This window comes from Canis lupus, chromosome 13 (assembly GCF_011100685.1).
Source record: "Canis lupus familiaris isolate Mischka breed German Shepherd chromosome 13, alternate assembly UU_Cfam_GSD_1.0, whole genome shotgun sequence".
Lineage (NCBI taxonomy): Eukaryota > Metazoa > Chordata > Mammalia > Carnivora > Canidae > Canis > Canis lupus.
Genome location: NC_049234.1, coordinates 49,131,840 through 49,152,543, shown reverse-complemented (window position 1 = coordinate 49,152,543; position 20,704 = coordinate 49,131,840). Strand labels below are relative to the sequence as shown.

Here is a 20,704-nt window from a genome sequence, read left to right as displayed (position 1 = left end):
AGGCCCCATGTTGGCCCTATGTCCAAGCCACATTCCTCAATCCGGCAATATGGCTGATAATATATTTTAACCTCCACCATCAACAGGATTGGATGATGGGTATGACTAATTAATACCACCAACATCCAGAATGCCTTACCGTCCTTTACATGACTGTCGAAATGTCTACCTTTCCGGGGTGCCTTCTTATTCATGGAGTCTTTTATAATTCTTCAGGTCCCAATTTATCATTGTCTAGCCTTTGTCCCTAAGTACTATTACTATTACTTCTACAATATTTATTCTGCTTGTCATTCTAGTAAGTTGTATCTCTCTCTTTTGACACTTAAGCTATAAGCTCTTTAAAAGAAGGGGCTATGTTAAATTTATCTTTTGTATCAATTCAGTTTAATTTTTATATACCTTTGATCTGGATCACCTTTCTAATTGTTTACTGCTTGTTTTTAGGCAGACTGTAAACTCCAGGAGACAGGAAGTCACTTCTTAGTAATGCTGTATCTCTTCCACTGGCACGGAGCTTGACACAAAATAAATTCTCCATAAATATTTGCTGAACTCAATTATATTTTCTCTTACACATTCATATCCACACCTAATAAATATTTGTTTGCTGAATGATTGATAGGAGGAGAGTGAGATGTGGAAGATGAATATAAAATTAAAGTGCCATCTTATTTAGTTTTAGAATAACTAAGATCAAAACATCAATAACAACAAATATGTACCTACTTTGTAGATAACAGTAAAACGATAAAAGTTCCTCCTTTACACACACTTTGTCTTTTGGAGTTTTCATACTTACAAATTACTAATCTATTTAGTGTATTCAGTACAAAGGGCAAAATCTAATTTGCATCATCACTGATTGCTCTTGTTTCTAAATGATCATTTTCTAATGAAAAATAGGTTTTTCACATTGCAGATATAAGGAAGTCTTGGAAATAGAATCCAGCCAAACTAAGAGAATTCTGAAATAGTGACTCAGCAAGAGTGTAAGCTACAAGGGCAATCAGACATCCAATAGCTTTCTGCTGTGTTTGCTATTGCAAAATGGGTCAGACATTCAAGATCTCTGCTATCCAGAGCCAATGGCAATTGGTGCATCTCAGCCTCATAGAGGTCCCTTGACCTTCCTTCAGAAGCTTAGCAGCACTACAGCATACATTTATTTTAGATGCTCAGATTTAGATTTGTTAGCTAATTGATTAGAAAGGGAAGGAAGAAAAATAAAGTCCCAGTGAGTGCATACTTAATAACTTAAATAAGTATGTATTTTTTTAAAAAAATAAGTATGTATTTAGTAAGTGACTACTGATTATCCAGTCTTATCCCATATCCTTTGGGAAAAAAATTTCTGTCCTCTAGAAGCCCTATAGTATGACTGATTAATACTAAAATAGTATGGCCTATAGTATGATTGATTGATACTAAAGCCATTATAGAACAATATAAAGTGGAATGTAAGGAAGTATGAGAGTTTGTGGTGCAGCTAATCAGAACAGAGAAGGATAAGAGGGATGTTTATGGATGAGTGGAGTTTTGAAGAAAAAAATGTAGAATTTAAAGTGGTAAATGAATGGGGATCTTCAGGAAAGAGGGCAAATCCCGAAAGTTACAATCTACTTGAAATCGGAATACTTCCAAAAGTCCATGTTGAATCTGATCTCCCTCAGAGTAGGTAACAATCCACTGCCAGATCCAGGTTGCAAAATCTAACCTGATTAAGACTTTACTAAGTGGCTTTTGGGTGGGTCCCAATTTTTTAAAAGAGCCCCTGAAATTGCTGTCATCACTAAAGGCCAGGAAAAGGGCATTGTTACATATGTAACAGAACATTTACTACAACCATCAAATGATTACCACTCTACTGCAGCTTCTCTGGAAGATGTTAACTACTCCAAAATGGCACACCCCTGGGTGACTAGTCTGTACAGAACATCCATAGCTAAGCTAGTTCTCTACTGCAGTAGTTCTAAATTCATGGGAAACATGATGGAGTTATTCCAAGGATCCCAGTAAATTCATATAAGCACCAAGCATTGTCTGAACACCATACTGTGTTTCACACAGAGATACTATGTTCTGAATGTATATGATTACTATTATCTTTAATTTTAATTTTTAAAATATATATTAAAATGTAATTAAATTCATAGCCAGGTTCTTCATTACTATCACCTAGGATTCCTCAAGTAGCTTAAGAAGTTATTTCAACAAACGGTAAATCCTAAGGAAAGAACAACAAAAAAGAGGTTCATCACCCAGAGTAGTGGGAGGCAGGGTACAAGGATGTCAGAAAAGACTTTCCAGGGAAAGGCTTGAATTAATGTTGGTTGTTTCTTTTGTTTGTTTCTTTTTTTTTTTTTTAAGGTTTTATTTATGTATTTTAGAGAGGGAGAGAGAGCATGAGCAGGGGGGAGGAACATAGGGAAAGAGAGAGGGAGATAATCACCAGCAGACTTTGTGCCAAGCGCAGAGCCCCATACAAGGCTCAATCCCATGACCCTGAGACCATGACCTGAGATGAAACCAAAGTTGGACGCTTAACCGACCAATCCACCCAGGCACCCCTTGAATTAGTGTTTCTTAAAGACTAAAGGTACCTCAAAAGGTGGAATACCACTTGTAAGAATTTTTTAGCTTTGTATTTTTATTTTAGTAACATTCCTAAAAAATTATACAAGCAGGAATGTCTGGATGGCTCAGTGGTTGAGCATCTGCCTTTGGCTCAGGTCATGATCCTGGGGTCCTGGGATCGAGTCCTGTATCAGGCTCCCCCCTGGGAGCCTGCTTCTCTTTCTGCCTATGTCCCACCCTCTCTGTGTCTCTCTCATGAATAAATAAATAAAATCTTTCTAAAAAATTATATAAGCACATACTGGATCACCTGGATGCCCACTTTATATCTGTAGGCAAGAATGAGAGTAGGATCTGCAATTGTGACATGGTCAAGTCAAATGCCTAAACACCTAAGCTGAATTATATGCTAAGCCACTGAATGATTTAAATAAAAGCGACACAATGTGATTTATATTTTTAAGATCTCACACTTGTGACTATACAGAGAATGGATGATGCTGAGGGGCAGGAGTAGAAACAGAAACACCAGTTGTGGGGTTTCAGAGTAGTTTTGACATGTTAGAATGACTGTTTAGACTAGAGATACTGAAACTGTGGATGGATTTTTAAAAACATGGTTGAGGTTTTGTTTTTTTTAAAAACAAAGCATAGTTCTGAACTCAGGCCTAAAGGCTGAGTAATAGTTGGCCAGCACAGGAGTAGAAAAAGAAACACATGGGGACAGCAAGTCCCAGAGGTAAGAAAGAACATGGTTCATTCAAAGAACTGAAAGAAAATCAATTATTTGGGATCTTGACAGTGGGTGGAGAAATGCAGTAAGAGACAAGGCTGGAGGTAAAAATGGGGTCAGATGTGGACATATTACAGAGTCTAAACTTCATACTAAAAGCAATTGAGAAAATGGAATGGTCTTAAGCAGAGAAGTGACAATCTTTTCAAGCTGTGCACTAGGAAGTGATTGAGGAATCCTCTGGATTTGGTAACAAGGAGACAGTGACCTGGTTAAAGTAGCTTCATGGGATAAAGTGTAAGCTGAATTGGCAGAAAGCCAATTTTGTCTCAGGCACAGAAGAAAACAACTGTGCAACTGTTGTACATTATAAACTAATGTATTAGCAGGTGAGAAAATTAAATAGAATGAAGTCTTTTTTTTTTATTCTAAGCTCTCTGGAGTTCCTGAATTATGACAGATAATGAGATATAGATAGACAAACAAATAAAATAGACAAAAAGAGATGGGGAAGGGAGGATCCATTGCATTTTGATCTTAAAAAGTTTAGGGTAATTTTAAGATGGTTTAAAAACAAATTAGCCTAAAAATTGGTTGTTAACAGAAAGAGATTAACCAAAAGATAATTAAACATATTAAAACATTTATATTCTTTTAAAATCTTGCTCCAAATAATAGTCCTACATGTTCTATATGAGATATTATTTTTAGGGATCTCTGGGTGGCTCAGTTGGTTAAGCAGCTGCCTTCAGTTTTTGTCACAATCTTGGGGTCCTGGGATTGAGCCCCATATCAGGCTCCCTAATCAGCAAGAAGTCAGCTTCTCCCTCTCCTTTGCCCCTCCCTGCTTGTGTGCCTGTGCTCTAATAAATAAAAATTTTAAAGATAATAAATATTATTTTTAATAATTAGGACTTTCTAATTTGAATTTATGATTGCAGCTTTACAGGAAAACATATATTAGTTGCATAACTTACATAAGTTATGTTCTCTTGGAATCCGTTATCTGCAAAACTATCCTTACTTTAACAGAACTCACAATCATCCCTCAAGGTATGACTCACACATTCCCTTCAGGACATCTTCCATAATATCAAGTTAGCTCTGTTTTTGTCCTTCTATGGAACTGTATGCATAATTTTATCACTTTGCCGGTTTTGTGCTTTATTCATCTTTGTATCCCCAAGGTGTAGCACACTGCCTGATGCATATTAAGTTCAATAAATACTTATTGATGGGACGTCTGGGTGGCTCAGCAGTTGAGCATCTGCCTTTGGCTTGGGTTATGATCCCGGGGTCCTGGAATCGAGTCCCACATCAGGCTCCTTGCAGGAAGTCTGCTTCTCTCTCTGCCTATGTCTCTGCCTCTCTCTGTGTGTCTCTCATGAATAAATAATCAATCAATCAATCAATCAATGCTTATCAAAATGATGAGTCACTGAGATGTCTTCCAGTTTGAATCATGTAGCCCCTCCTAGACATCAACATCCCCTGGTGGCAGCAGCCCCATGGTGCAGTATACCAGGGAGAAAGTAAAAAGTTTATGGAGAGTTTGTCTTATAAGCCAAAAAAACCTGTAAAGTAATAGTAAATCTATGTATACTCCAACTCCCCCCGCACTTTCCCTCCACCACTTCCCCCACCTAAGTATCTAAATCCATGCAACAAAAAGCCAGTTAACACACAGTTCTAATGCTTTTTGTTTCCTCAGAATCAAGCCAATAATACTTGTGATGAACAAAGTAAAAAGAAAAAGGTTTTTTTTTCGTTTTTTTTTTTTAATTTTTTAAATTTATTTATGATAGTCACACGGGGGGGGGGGGGGGCAGAGACATAGGCAGAGGGAGAAGCAGGCTCCATGCACCGGGAGCCTGACGTGGGATTCGATCCCGGGTCTCCAGGATCGTGCCCTGAGCCAAAGGCAGGCGCTAAACCGCTGCGCCACCCAGGGATCCCTTTTTTTCTTTTTTGGACATATAAATATGTTTAATTACCTGCTACACCATTCAGATGGAAAGGTGGGGTAAATGGATAGAAACAAGGGTCATAAACTTAGAGGAGACAGGCCAGCATTTTTAGACAACTTTAGGTTTAGACATTCACCAGACTGAACTAATTTTTAACATTTAAAATAAAACTCTAAAACTTTTTTACCACAATAAACAAAACGTATTAAAATTGACCTCCAGAAATGACCCAATTACTTTGTAAACATGATTTAATTTTTTTCACATTTCTTTAAATGCCAAGTTTTCTCTGGCAAATTTATTCAAAATACTAAATTTTCATTTTAGAACTTACTTTACATAGCAGAGTGCCCTAAATTGACATTCATCAAGACACCTTTCTCTAAGCCCTAATGGTTTCTACCTTCCTTTTAAGATGTATTAAGTAAATTTGTCATTCTCAAAAATATTCCAGAGAAAAAAATTATGAATTAAACACCCATAAATTCTTCATTTCTGTTGTAGTGTAGCAGTTTATCATCTAACCCACAGTGGTCTATCAACTGAGTAAGGCTGAGTTTCTTGTTTTCCTCAGACAAAAAAGAAAAAGTTTCATAAACAGATAAAACAATTTAGTAATACTTTTAATTTTTTAACAGATTCCCAAAATAACTATTTGACATATTTTCTTGGCTACTGAATAAATAATGAGTTCAAATAATTTTACCTCAGAAATATTCTTTCTTGTTGACTCAAGGTTATTCACTATAGCCAAGTCTATTATCTATTTTAAAGTGTCTTTAACCTTGTCCAGTTATAACAAAATACGGTCTTTTATTTTTTTTTTAATGTAAAAGAGTACATTTGTGTGGGAGGTACAGAAATTTAAGCAATATTTTTCATACCTATTTGAACTATTATTTATCTATTTCATAATAATAAAAATTGAGACGTGTTCCTAATGGACTTTCTACTTCTAGTTTGGGCGCATCTCAAAAAAAGCAGAAAATGACCTGATCACCCTTGTTAAGAAGCATGTACAGTGATGGCATGAAGGATCTGCCCAGCAAACAAATTAATTAAGCACCAGACTAAAGAATTCCAGAATCAGCAGTGACTAAGGATTCCTTTACACACAAAGAGAAACAGGAACTGTTTCATCCTGATAAAAAGCTCTGCAATCAGTGTTCGCAGTGCTCTGTAGCTTATGCTTTGCAGACTACATTATACTCTATGAAAAGCAATAAATTAAAGTCATCTATTATTTTACAGGCTCTACATCTAGCCAGTGTGAGTTAACTTTCAGTCCCTTCTGTACCATACCACATTGCTCCCCCATACACTCATGAGGGAAAATTGATAAGATGGGACACAGTGACAACTCCCATTTTATTTTGCTCAAATTCTAGTGCCTGCCTGTGTCTCAATCAATCTCTTCCACTACAAGAAAATCCTGGAGAAAAGAAAGTAACATTTCCCTCTTCCACCCATTGTGATACCAAGGACAGTGTAATAGAAGTGTCCCTCTGTGCAAACAAAGCCTACAGACAGCTTCGATATGTGCTGCCTTGGAGCTAGCTTTGGCTCTCTGGAGCAAAGCCGAGATTTAATGAGGCTTACCAGATTGAAGGTCACAGTGGTGTACTGAATAAGAGGGTTTTTACAGAGAACCATACGTTAATAAAACCAAAGAACTACATATGGCTAATGGGCAACTGAGACACACTAATAAAAGACAATCAATAACCAGTAACAGTATTTCATAAAGCCAGGCAGACACACCTAGATACCTACCTTACAAGAGTCTAAAGTAACATATGCTGTACAACAGGGAAAGCTCTAGTTTATAGGTAGAAAAGTTCACAGTTCACTCCTTTCCCAAAACACCGTATGTAGCCTCTGCCTCCAAAAACATCAGCCACTTTTCATGTTAAATATCAGGGGTGGAGGAAGCAAGAAAAATAAATTTGAGAAAAAAAGATTTCAATAACAGAGAATTCTATTCTTTTTAAGCTAGAAAATTCAGGTTCCCTGCTTCTAATTGATGCCTGCTCTTAAAATAAAAATTTATTCTTCCTTTTTTCACTCCATAAGGCCATTCTTTTTATTTGAAGGTCCTTTTCTCACTACATTCCAGAACTTACTCTAAGATAATAAATGGGGGTAAACTAATTATTTTTCATGAGAATAAAACAAACAAACAAAAAATCCTCAGCTCTAGTCTTGTTTCTGCTAGTGTGTAACCTTAAGGAAGTGACCTAAACCTTCACTGATCTCAAGCTTCTTTATACATACCACAGCAGGGGTGAAACACAACTGGGATGGATCATAAGTGGGGCTTCATAGTGACAACTTTTTTTTTTTTTTAAGATTTTTTTATTCATTTATTCAGAGAGAGAGAGAGAGAGAGAGAGGCAGAGACCCCTGCAGAGGGAGAAGCAGGTTCCATACAGGGACCCTGACGTGGGACTCAATCCTGGGTCTCCAGGATCACACCCCAGGCTGCAGGCCGCGCTAAACCGCTGCGCCACCGGGGCTGCCCACAACTGAACTTTAGAAGTACAAGAACCCAATAAAATTCTATGTAAAAAATACTTTTGTGGATGAGCATTTTTCTAGGGCTAAAATTCACTTATAGCAGATTTTCAAAATTGGTAAACACACTGATGAAGACAATTTTTAAGTAAAAAGTTATAAAGAGTGTATAATTTTATGATTCCTGTGTAACAACAAAGTAGGTAAAATTTTAAGTCAACTGGAATAGAAAACAGCCTACAAATTTTCATCCTCAGAGAATGGAAAAACTGGAAATACTATTCATTCAACTATCAACAATCCTAAGGGATCTGGAAGAGATTAAGGAATTCTCTCAGCAAGGTTCAAAGGCTAGATATCCTTCCTTCACCCTCAGCTGAAGACTTCAGGCCATGTCAAAAAGCGCATGGAAAAAAAGCAATGCCTACACCCAGATCTTGGTTGTTAAAATACCACTACCCACAACAGAGGTGGAATCCTTAAGGAAATGATTGAGTTTTAGTCTGGGGCAAGGATAGTAAGGTGACCCTGGGACATCTTGCTACGCCAAAAAACAAGGAAGTACCAAAGACTAAAGGACCATGTTAAAAGTCAACAGGAACAGGTTTGAAGGGCCAAATTTGTGCAACATGAACATCAAAAAGAATAATGAGAATAATGTATCATAAACTCTAAAAATTTAAAGTCCATGAGTACAAAATGATAAGAGAATGAGAGGCAGTATAATGAAAGAGCAAATAACAGACAAGAGAGAAAAACAGGAGAAACTTTTCTTTACAGAAGAATGCAAACTGATAATGTAGAAGAAACAAGAAGGGCAGCCCGGGTGGTTCAGGGTTTAGCGCCGCCTTCAGCCCAGGGTGTGATCCTGGGGTCTCGGGATCGAGTCCCATGTCAGGCTCCATACATGGAGCCTGTTTCTCCCTCTGCCTGTGTCTCTGCCTCTCTCACTCTCTGTCATAAATAAATAAGGGATCCCTGGGTGGCGCAGTGGTTTGGCGCCTGCCTTTGGCCCAGGGCGCGATCCTGGAGACCCGGGATCGAATCCCACGTCAGGCTCCCAGTGCATGGAGCCTGCTTCTCCCTCTGCCTATGTCTCTGCCTCTCTCTCTCTCTCTCTGTGTGACTATCATAAATAAATTTAAAAAATTAAAAAAAAAAATAAATAAAATAAAATAAATAAATAAATAAAAAATCTCTTAAAAAAATAACATCAGAAAAACCACCATTTTACAACCCCCACATAACAGGTGATTTAGGCAAGGATTGTCAATGGATGCAAAAAATCACTGGGGACTAAGATATTCACATGGTCTCAAAGCATCACTCGACATATTCCTTATTACCAAGGTATCCATTCTCTGAATCTACATTTTAAGAATGAACAAAGCATTGGCTATTCTAATTAAATGATATCATGTTAATGGGAATTAATTTTTTCAAGCATCTGTCAACTTACCAGTTTTCAAAGAATTAGAATGTATCACTTAATATACATTCAGTATCATTTGACAATTATTTGAGGATTCAGAAGGCACTCCTGTGCCTTATTATGCCTCTTTATTATCAGATGAACACAAAAGATAAAAGGATCACTGCACAAAAGTAGGTCCCCACACAGTACACTAGGATTGTCAAGCTGGCTGTTGTCCATTTCTGCTTCCCAGTGGCCAGTAGTTCCAGTTAGGGATATCTCAGTCTACAACTGTTCTACTGTCCCTTCCTAGGCTTTAGGGAAATGAAAAGCAAGTCTTCTTCACCAAAAGGAGGGTGAGATGATGCAGAAACTTCTACAGGACATATATGACCATGTTTCTTCAACAAATGGTAAGAGGAAGGGGGGAAAAAAGGAGTGTTCACAGATTAAGAGTCTTAAGAAATGTATCAAACACAATGTAAGAACCTTAGTTGGATTCTGATTCACACAAACCAACCATAAAAATACATTTATTAAATAGGAAAATGTCAACACTGAATAGGTATTAGATATTAATTATCTTTAAGTTTTAGGTATGATATGATTGAGATTAGATTTTTTTTAAGAATTCTTTTTGATAAGACACACACTGAAGAATTTATGAATAAAATAGTATGATGTCTGGAATTTGCCTTCAAATATTACAACTGGGTGGTGCTAAGATTGGTTATGTGTTGATAAAACTGTCAAATCTGGGTGATGTATTTGCAAGGGTTCATCATACTACCACTCTCTATTTGTATGTTTGGAAATTTTCATCATTAAAGAATTTTTTCTTAAGTAAAGAAGCTCTATTAGTTATAGGTATGGAGGAATTATGATCAGTTAAGATGTATGGTTGCCCAGCTTCTGGATCTATGTATAAACTGATTTTATGTCAGTAACCATTTACTGAATACCTGCTAGTTTCTGGTGTCTCTGGAATTCGGTGATACCCAAAGTGCTTTTAAGTATCACCAAGAATGTAGTGATTAATAGTGTGGTCTCTGGAGTCAGATCACCCACTGGAATCCCAGCTCTGCCACTTACTAGCTGTATGATACAAAGAAAATGGCTTGATCTCTCAGTTTCCTCATCTATAAAATGGGAATAAGAGCACCTGCCTCAGAATACCTATGAAGTACTTATAACAGTGCCTCATATATAGTAAACATTCAACAAATGTCGGCTATTATTATCAGTGTTCATCAATCATATTAAAAGGAAATCTGACTCCCATTCCACTGTCACTGAAAATCTCCTCTTACTCTTGATAGCTATTAAACGCTTTAATACCATTCCAGATTTCCTAAAATTTAATGGTTGTGGCATCTGCTTGTGACAAATCTATGCTTATAACAGTTTGAGGAGACATTATGTTCCTTTATATTAATTGACAAAAAAAGATACCAAGATGCCAAACGGCAAGATGTCACCCCAGCTGCCCTTTAGTGAACCAATTTATTTGGAAATGTATTCTGTCCTCTGGCAGTACATTGCTGATATTCATCTGTGAATATAAGGTCACATCACCATAAGCAGGGCTGGAAAACACAAATTAAGTTGATTCATCAATAACTGTTCCTACTGTTGAGATTTTGAAATATAATAAAGCTGAAACATAATAAAGAGGGACAACCTCCTGCCTCTTTCTCTGACAGTGAGGATTTGGTGAAACTGCTGATGCGCTGAGGATGGGGAATGAACGTTGGAAGGGAAGGTGGTGGAAGACACTGGAGGCACTGGTTCAGGTTCCACCTAGGTAGATGGTGTAACGTATGTTTACTGGGTGGGTTACAATAAGTAGGAAATCAAAACAACAGTAATTCAAGACTGATGAGTAGTATCTCAAGAGCAGAGCAGTGGAAAAAAAAAAAAAAAAGAGCAGGGCAGTGGAAGTAGTCTACTCCAGGTATCTATAGAAAATCCAAAAATATGGATGAAATGACCAAAACCCGGACCACTTTTTATTAACATCATGCATTGGCAAATCAATACAATGTCACTGATAAAATATTCCTCCCTACCCCCAATCTTTTGTTCGTTTAAATTCCAAACAATTACTGTAGTCACTGCTGAAATTTTAATGATATATATAGAAGCTTCAAATTAGCACACTTTACAATCTGTATCTCTACTAAACACTTACTCCAAGTGGAATTTAGTTTGGAGAACACCCATTTATACCTGTGTGGAAGCAGATTGAGCTACACCAATGCATTCTCAGAGTAAGTTTGTAACGGTTCCAAATTGCTCAGTCTGGCTTCATAGTTTGTGTAGCCTACCACTCTAAATATTTTTTTTTAATTTTTATTTATTTATGATAGTCACACACACAGAGAGAGAGAGAGGCAGAGACACAAGCAGAGGGAGAAGCAGGCTCCATGCACCGGGAGCCCGACGTGGGATTCGATCCCGGGTCTCCAGGATCGCGCCCTGAGCCAAAGGCAGGCGCCAAACCGCTGCGCCACCCAGGGATCCCTCTAAATATTTTTGCACTTAAAGAGCAGATTCAAACAGACAATGATAGTCTGACGATAATAAAATGAAGAAAGTGAGTTTTCGTTGCTTCATTTCTGTCATATATGTGACCATTTGAAGTTTTTAACTTGCACGAGAACAGTGAAACAGTGAGAACAGGTGTGATATTTTTGTTTGGGAAGTGCAGATTTTATTTTATACAGGAAATATTTTAATGGATATAAATAATATCCTTTAAATCAGAACTTGTTTTTAACTTTTTTCAAGACTAAATATATCAGTAAACTAAACATGATATATATCAATAAATATATATATAATAATCAGTGAAAGATTTACTGATATTATAATCATTATGCAGAAAATAATAATTGTTGCTGATATTAAATAGTTATTAGCAAAAATAATTATGTTGTATACAGGGGGTTAAAAAAGTGATGAACCCCAGGTTAAATGTACAAAGTACACTATTGTCTTTGATACTCTTCGGTTCTGCAATTAACTCCACTTGCAGCGTTAAAAAAAAAACCCAAGACCTTGAGAATGAGTATCAGAACTAGTAGTGTTGACTGCCACCGGGTTCTAGCTGTCCAAATGCACAAACAAATCTCTGTTATTCTGTGATAATTCACATGTTTTAGAAGTCAAACATATTTTAGAATGGGCAGAACAGCCCTAATCAGATAATGGTCATTCGCAAAAGAAATAGGAAAAAAGACTAAACTGCTAATTGCTGGCATTAATGCTACTGAATCATGGCTCATTTATAACCATTAACCTAGTTACTATGACATATTATCTATCTTATTTTTACATCAGATTTTAGAATCCTTCAGGATGAAATAATAAATGGGAGCTTTCTAGTCAGAGTTGAAAGGCTACTTGATTAGTAGGTAACACAGCCACTCAAATTTTTAAGCAGAGAAATTATATTCTGAAATTTAACAACTCATATTGGGTGAATTGATGTGAAAAAGGCAAAGACTTGCTAAAACTATTTGATTGGATGCTTACTAATGGAGAACAATTTGATAACTTAGAAAATTAAATTATGCTTTCCTAACCTATTTATGATTAATTTTCGATTTTAAAATTGTATGACTCATTCCTTAGACTGGCAAACGCTGGTAAATGTTCATGCTGTCTAGCAGTGTGTTTGTTGGTGATGGCTGGGCCTCACAGACCAAACCAAAGGAGAAAAGTCTCTGCTATTCAATGGAATGATAAATATAAACAAATACTTATAAAAATGTGACCAGTGAGATCATAGAGAAACATACAAATGCTACAGAGGCAAAAAGGAATAACTCAAAATAAGCTCTAAACCTCAACTACTTTGAAATCAAGACAGACATGTCAGAATTAAATATATAACCAGTGAAAGTTCATTCAGCATGGACTTTTTTTTCTTTATATCTAAATAGTCCAATCATTTTGAGTAGTTTCACCTCCAATAGATCTATTTAATTAATTTTACCACAAAATCCTAAAATCAGAATACTTTAGATAAATGACTGGGGGCAGTGAAAATCATGGATTAGAGTAGAGACAGCTACAGGATGGTGAAAGAAAGGGAGGGCAACATCTGGATGCTTGAAGAAGGGTGTAGATGGCAAGCCATTAATGAATTCTGGAACAGAATGTACAGAGACAGATGAGCCACTCTTAAGTTTCTCTTTAGACACCCTGTGTATGAACTGTCTGTCTCCGGGACAACCGTATACTGACGTCCAGTAGAAGGTGAAAAAGCAGTTTGGAGTTCTAAGAAAGGTGGGGCTTGCTGATACAGTTTTAGAAATCACCATGTGAGAGACAGGGATTAGAATCAAGGGACTGGATGAGGTCGGCTTAGGGAGAGGATGTCATATGAGAGAAAAAAGACTGAGAATGGAACTTGATTATATACAGTTTCACATCATTCCTTAAAATTTTACCATGTGATAAAAAAAGTATAAACTTTCCTAAGCTATAGATCCCTATCTTTCTTTTATCCAGAAAGGTTGCTAAGAACATGATGTTAGAAGGTAGAGAAGGGTCAGTAGAGTATCCTCCAGACTGAGAAGGCACTCTGAGACAGAAAACCAGAGCAAGCCACTCCCTAGTGTTTGCAGTTTCATTCAGGGTAACTGACTGACGACAGGGGAATCAAGGTGACAGATGATCCATGCACTATGCAGCCGTTCTCTGCCCTCTGTTCTACCCCGTCCGGACCTTAATCCACAACTTTTATGGGGCAAGGGACATGGTGGTGAGGTCAGAGGGTATTTCTCTAAAGTGGCACCTCAGGTGTGCCAGCCATCTCTACTAGTTACCTAAAGGGGGGCCTTCTGCACATAACTCCAGGAACAATCAAAACAAGCCATTCTACATTCTGGTCAGGGCATATGTTAACCTCCCAGGGGCCTGGAACACATAGCCCACAGGGAGATCACTGCATAGGCACAAACAAGATGAAAGGCCAAGAGTCAGTGTTGTCAGCTCTCCTACGCATGGGCTCTGAGAAAGAGTACTAACTGCCACTCAGAAGCTGGGTGGTTATGGGCAAGTTACACAATATGCAGACCTCAGTTTCCTTATCTGTACAATAAGAATATCATAGTCACCACCACATTATGTACAGTGTTTGTGAGAATTAGATGAGGCATGTAAAGTGCTTCATACAGTGAGTGGCACAGAGAAAGCACTCAGTAAGTGTTAGCTACCATAATGGTGACAGTGATCAATCTTACTATAATTCTGGCCATATGGCAGGTACTTAATAAATCCTGTCTATATTGCTCTATATTTTTTAAAAATCTGTTTCCATCTTTCAATGAAAGGCCCATATAAAGAGTATTTTGTTGAGTTGAATAAAAAATAATTCACTATACAATACAGAATGAACTCATTCTCTGATTATGTACATACAATTGTCACTATACAAAAGAACTTGATTGGGAAATGAGTGCAATCATTTCCCTCTGTGTTGATATTAAGTAACCTGCTGCTTCTTGATCTTTTTCTACTTTAAACATTCTAAGTATCTATGAATAAAAACAAAACAAAACCCAAAGTTTCCTAATCATCCACTGAAACGGATGAAAATGCTTAGTCAGAGTGAACTAATGTGTCCTCAAAGCTCCCACAGTTATAGTTCCACTACTCTACTTATTAAATTGTACCACCACCAAAAAAAAAAAAAAAAAAAAAATTGTATCACAGTCAGCAACATGTGAGTCTGTTTCTTCCCACAGATTCATAGGCACATTGAGGTCAAAAAATGAATCATCATTGCATCCTCAGAATCCAATATAGTTTTTAGCATGTGCTAGATACTCAATAAGTATTCTGATTATAGGAAGGAAGGAAAGAATGAACGAAGGATTGAACAAAAGAACGAAGTAATGAATGAGCAAATGAAAGAACTCAAGGAAAGGGATAATCTGGATCGCACAAAATAAAGAATGTAGGCCAGATGATCTCTGCAGTTCTCTATGATTCAGTTGAAGATTACTCAATGGTTGATGTGTTTTATCATAATGGTATTAAGTATGTTTCACTGTCATTAATGATGAAAATCTGTCAGTTGGATAGAAATAAATGCTACAGTTTCAATATTCATAAAGTATTGGTATTTTTATGGAAAAGCAATCTTAAAATTTAAAAATCCACTCAGTTGGAAAAATATGTACTATGGCACTTAAAAATTTTTTTTGTTTTTAACCCTGCACTTACCAGGCAAATGAACCGGTTCTACCTTGTGTAGGGGTGGAGATGATGGACCACCAAAGAGGAAGAAAGAGGTTCAAAGTGCCATTCTGCAATATTGTCTGTGAATGGAAATTATGAACATCAAATTAGCATGCAAATGCAGAGATGGTATATGTCACAGATCATATGACTATGGGTGCAATCAAATATAGTAATTTTGTATTTTATGGAACACTTAGGGGTAAAGACATCATGCCAGATTAAAGAGGTTTCTAAATAACTGATCTTTAGCCCATTTTTAAAAAGGGATTTATTTGAGGGAGAGAGTGTGTGCCTGCAAGAGCATGTGGGAAGAGGGGCAGAGAAAGAATCCTCAAGCCGACTCCTTGCTGAGCATGGAGCCCACCTCAGGGCTCATTCCCACAATCCACGAGATCATGAGCCAAAACCAAGACTCGGATGTTTAAACGCCTAAGCCATCCCAGGTACCCAGATCCTTTGCCCATATTAAAGATAACATTTTTTTTTAAATGTCATCGCTCTGAGAGGTATCATTACAAAAAGAAACCATATTATTTAAATACTTTGGACCACAGGTAAAAGAAAACCCAATTAACAGAGGCTTAAGCAATAAATGCATTCCATTCTCTACATAACAAAAAGTCTTAGGTTTTCAGAATTGGTTTAGAACTCAGCAAGGTCATTGAGGATTCAGACTCTTTCTGTGCTTCCCCTCCCTCCTTCGCCAGAATACTGGGGAGGCCTTGTCACAAAATGGCAGCCAAAGTTCTAAGTATCTCATTCTTCCTCACAAGTCCATTTCCCAACGGGAAGGAAGGAGTGGTGGTAAGAAAGGATTTTCTAGTCTTGTGGCTCCTTGATTTATCACAGAGGAAAACCTTTCCCAGAAGCTTCCACACTGGCTTGACCTTACATCTTTTATTCTCCTGGTACAGAAATTTTCTTAAATTTTTTATTCAATATACGTAAACAACAACAACAACAAAAAAAAAACCAGTTTAACCATTTCTCCCACCCCACCTCCACCCCTTGCCTCTGGCAACCACCATTCTGTTCTCAGTACCTATGAACTTGTCTTTTAAGATTCCACATATGAGGAAGATCATATAGTACTACAGTATTTGTCTTTCCCTAACTTATTGCACTTAGCATAATGCTCTTAAGTCCCATCCATGTTGTTGTAAATGGCAAGATTTCATTCTCTTTTACGATTCAGTAATATTCCACTGTGTATAAAAACCACAATTTCATAATCTGTTTATCCATCAATGGACATTTATGTTATTTCTTTATCTTGTCTATGTATAAATGATGCTGCAATGAACATGGGGGTGCACATATCTTTTCAAGTTAGTGTTTTTGTTTTGTGCATATTTTTAAATTACATACATTTACTTACAAAAAGGAGGCTATAAAAAGATAGGGCAGAGGTTTGACAAAGTTGAAGATGAGAACTGAATCTGCTGCACCAAAGCCTATGAATATCCAATCCTTTTAAGAAATCTACTAAGCAAAGATCCCTTTCTAATCCTATATGATCACCATGGTGCTGAAGAAAGTAAAATTAGAATGATCTGGGATTGAATTACAGCTCCATTATTTACCCCCTGTAAAATGAAGACAAGAATGTCTACCCACATATAAATGAAGACAATAATATCCACACTGATTGTGTAAGGGGTCTATCTTGCCATGTTTAGGCTCTAGATAAATTTTTTTTTCTTATAGAAGTTCCTTTTCCCCTATGCTATTATGAAACCAGAATGTGACTGCTATGTTCCTGAGTCAAAGCACAGGAGTCATATTACTCAAGGAACTAGATAAGATCTATATATGCACATGAGAAAGAAAATTTATTACTATTTCTTACTGGATAGGGCTGGTACAACTTCTTATCACCTTCACCACACAGAGAAGATGACTAAGCTTGCTGATTAAAGCAATTATTCAAGAACGCAGGCAGAAGAAAACAAGGAGCAGTAAACACCTAACACTGACTGGCAAGGAGACAAATTAGCTGATCTTTTTTATTCTGAAAATGGGTCACTGTATCCTTAGCAGTAACCTCGGAATTCTAATGACTGTGGAACCCAGAGAATGCTGACCAGAGGAACAGAGCAGTGGGATGAAAATAATTAACTTGGTAGTTCTGACTACATTATTATCATCAAATAATTTTCAAGGTGTGAAATCTTACATTTAGCAAGAATAGAGTCCAAAAATAGCATTCTCCTGGCTTCTTCCTCTTCCTTCTTAAAATTACTAACTGAAGGTAGTAAAAATGGCAATGGACTGAAAAGTCAATGACCCAGGCTGGGTTCCTGGGTTATGCTTCATTACTTTGTTTTTGAATCTCCATTTCCTCAGTATAAATGAGGTGAGGTTGGACCACATCTATCTCAAGCATCGTCCAACACTTAAGACTCTATGAATCTGGAGCAGTTTGATTTTTTTAAACAAGTTTTATTTTATAGCAACACCAATCTTATATTTCCATAATAGCAAAGCTTTATTAGAAAAATAAAGGAGTATATGATCAAATTTTTCCAGTAAGATAAGAATGGCCAATTATTACCCAAGACCTGGAAGTAAGGATGATTTGTCCAAAAGTCATCCTGATATTCTGGGATTTAGAAAATGCAACCAGGGATCCCTAGGTGGCTCAGCGGTTTAGCACCTGCCTTTGGCCCAGGACGCGATCCTGGAGTCCCGGGATTGAGTCCCACGTCGGGCTCCTGGCATGGAGCCTGCTTCTCCCACTGCCTGTGTCTCTGCCTCTCTCTCTCTCTCTCTGTCTATCATAAATAAATAAATAAATCTTAAAAAAAAAAAAAAGAAAAGAAAATGCAACCAAAGATAACTGATACTTTTATTAACACACACTAGAATAGACAGTAGAACAATAAGACAGTAAGTTTTGTCAAACAAAAATATTAAGACCAAAATTTTAAGTAACACATAGCAGAAACAATTTTTTTATTCCTTCTTGGCCGCTTTGACTAACAGATTAAGTTTAGAAACAAGAATCTTTTATTAAAGACTTTATTTATTTATTCATGAGAGACACAGAACAAGAGAGAGGCAGAGACATAGGCAGAGGGAGAAGCAGGCGCCATGCAGGGAGCCTGATATGGGCCTCGATCCCGGGACCCCAGGATCACGCCCTGAGCCAAAGGCAGACATTCAACCACTGAGCCACCCGTGCATCCCAGAAACAAGAATTTTTATTAATCCAGAGACTAAGTTAATCAAATCAAGCTACTGAAATAAAGTACACATTAGGATCCCACTGACCTCACGGTGGCTTCACATGACAACTAGACAGGCATGCTATTTGGGATAACTTTTTCGTCTTAGATGCAACACCTCTACTTCCAGTGATCATATTTCAAGCCAAAAATTAACGGAGCCTAATTACTGAAATTGAAACTAACCTAAAAAGCCAATAATCTGATACAAATAATCACCATGCCTGCCTCCTACCCAGCCAGAAGAAATGGGGGTGAGGCAAAGTCAAGGACTGTATTAAATACAGAGTTAAGGAATATGGTCTTCGTGCAATTTCTATTTTAGCTCCTGAGGATCTTTTTTCTCAAAGAAAACAAAAGGTTTTTGAGAAGGTTTAGATAACCAGGACAACTGGCAAACTGTCATGTATATGAAGTTAATGCTTCCTCTAACAGTAACTCCTTCAGCTACTTTTTATCTCTTTCTTCACTCAAAGTTACCACGTCCAGATCATAAAAATTTCATTTTCTTAGGGTAAATTAAATATCTTAAACTTTTCAAATACTTTAATTTACTTTTGGGCATTCGGTTTTCCTTTTATTTTTACTAACGTGGCTATTTTATATTTATGTTTCCTTTAATCGCAAAGTTATATATACAAGTAGTTTAAAAAACCAAATAGTAGGGGATCCCTGGGTGGCTCAGCGGTTTCGTGCCTGCCTTTGGCCCAGGGCGCAATCCTGGAGTCCTGGGATCGAGTTCCGCGTCGGGCTCCTGGCATGGAGCCTGCTTCTCCCTCTGCCTGTGTCTCTGCCTCTCTCTCTCTCTTGCTGTCTATGTCTATCATAAATAAATAAAAATAAATCCTTAAAAAAATACAAATAAGAATAAAAAACCAAATAGTTTTACATGGCTCATTACACAAAATAGCAGTGCCTTCCTGGTCCCATTTTTCCCATTTCCCATTTCCCAGAGGCAAAACACACTAAAATGTTTTAATTGTTTATTTTGGCAATGATCTCTATATCTCCAAATGCAATGTTATATTGCTGCTTTTGATTTTTTAGTTATAAAAGTCTATTATTTTTAGATTTCTACTATGGATGTCACCCATCTTTCCCATCCTCCCAACTACAGTTATTATCATTTTGTATGACTCTATTTTCAATGTTTACATTATTACTACATAAATGATATTTCCAGCTGACCACATGCTATATTAATGATTACATTTTCCTGAACAACTCCTCTTCCTACCCTAACCCCAACCTCAGCAACTATCTTGTTTTTAATTTTTTGAATGTACATAACTGCAATTATTTTGAAAATACTCCACAAACTGTATTTCTCTTAATGAGTTAAATAACAAATTCTGTTGATTTCATCTTTGTAGTTACATGGCCCCTGAAGATTTTGGATCTGTTCAAATTTGGACTATTTTGCTCTCTAGGCTAACAACAGAGTTGTCATCTTTGAGATTTTTCCTTCACCAACACCCTGTGCATTCCCTTTGCTTCACTTTTGTGTTAAAGCTACTGTTTCCTGCTTATCAGATTTGTCCCTCTCTTTTTTGACATCTTTACTTTGATGAAGATTCTCTTTTAGTAATTTGCTAGGAAGTAAAAATGGTGAAATCCTGAATGTATGAAAATATACTTATTTTACCCTCATACACTGAAGGTGTAATTATTTGAGGGGTGGGTGGGTATTGGATTTCACTTTATTTTTTTCTCTTTCCTGTTCTGGCATACAAAACAGTATCACCAAAAGGAAGTAGCCAGAAAGGAGCAGGTGAGCAGGATTGCAGGGATGAGGAGGGTAGGCAGGGGGCAGGGGCTGAATTGATGGAGCAGCTATGCTCAGGAGTTCTGCTTCCAATATCCTGGTTGGGGGTTCCAGGGAAAGGGATAGGCATACTTCAGGTAAAAGGGGATGGCTAGAAATACCTCCCTCAGAATCTGAAGGCCACTGCTTCATTTTCGTACTATATTCTTTCTACTGCTTTACTGTGCCCATGGGTTTCAGCAGTGCTGCTGA

At 37.2% G+C, this 20,704-nt stretch overlaps 1 protein-coding gene and 1 long non-coding RNA gene across 2 annotated transcripts in view; one reads left to right on the top strand and one right to left on the bottom strand.

Moving 5' to 3' along the window:
• LOC111098624 overlaps positions 1-539 on the top strand; it is a 35,633-nt gene extending 35,094 nt beyond the window's left edge. Inside the window, exon 4 of the long non-coding RNA XR_005369035.1 lies at positions 448-539. This is a non-coding gene — a long non-coding RNA (uncharacterized LOC111098624). The remainder of the gene's footprint in view (positions 1-447) is intronic.
• CRACD (capping protein inhibiting regulator of actin dynamics) overlaps positions 1-20,704 on the bottom strand; it is a 280,286-nt gene that overhangs the window by 183,087 nt on the left and 76,495 nt on the right. The window contains 1 exon segment of the mRNA XM_038556160.1: positions 15,443-15,537. The gene's annotated coding sequence lies outside the window, so the exon portion shown is untranslated.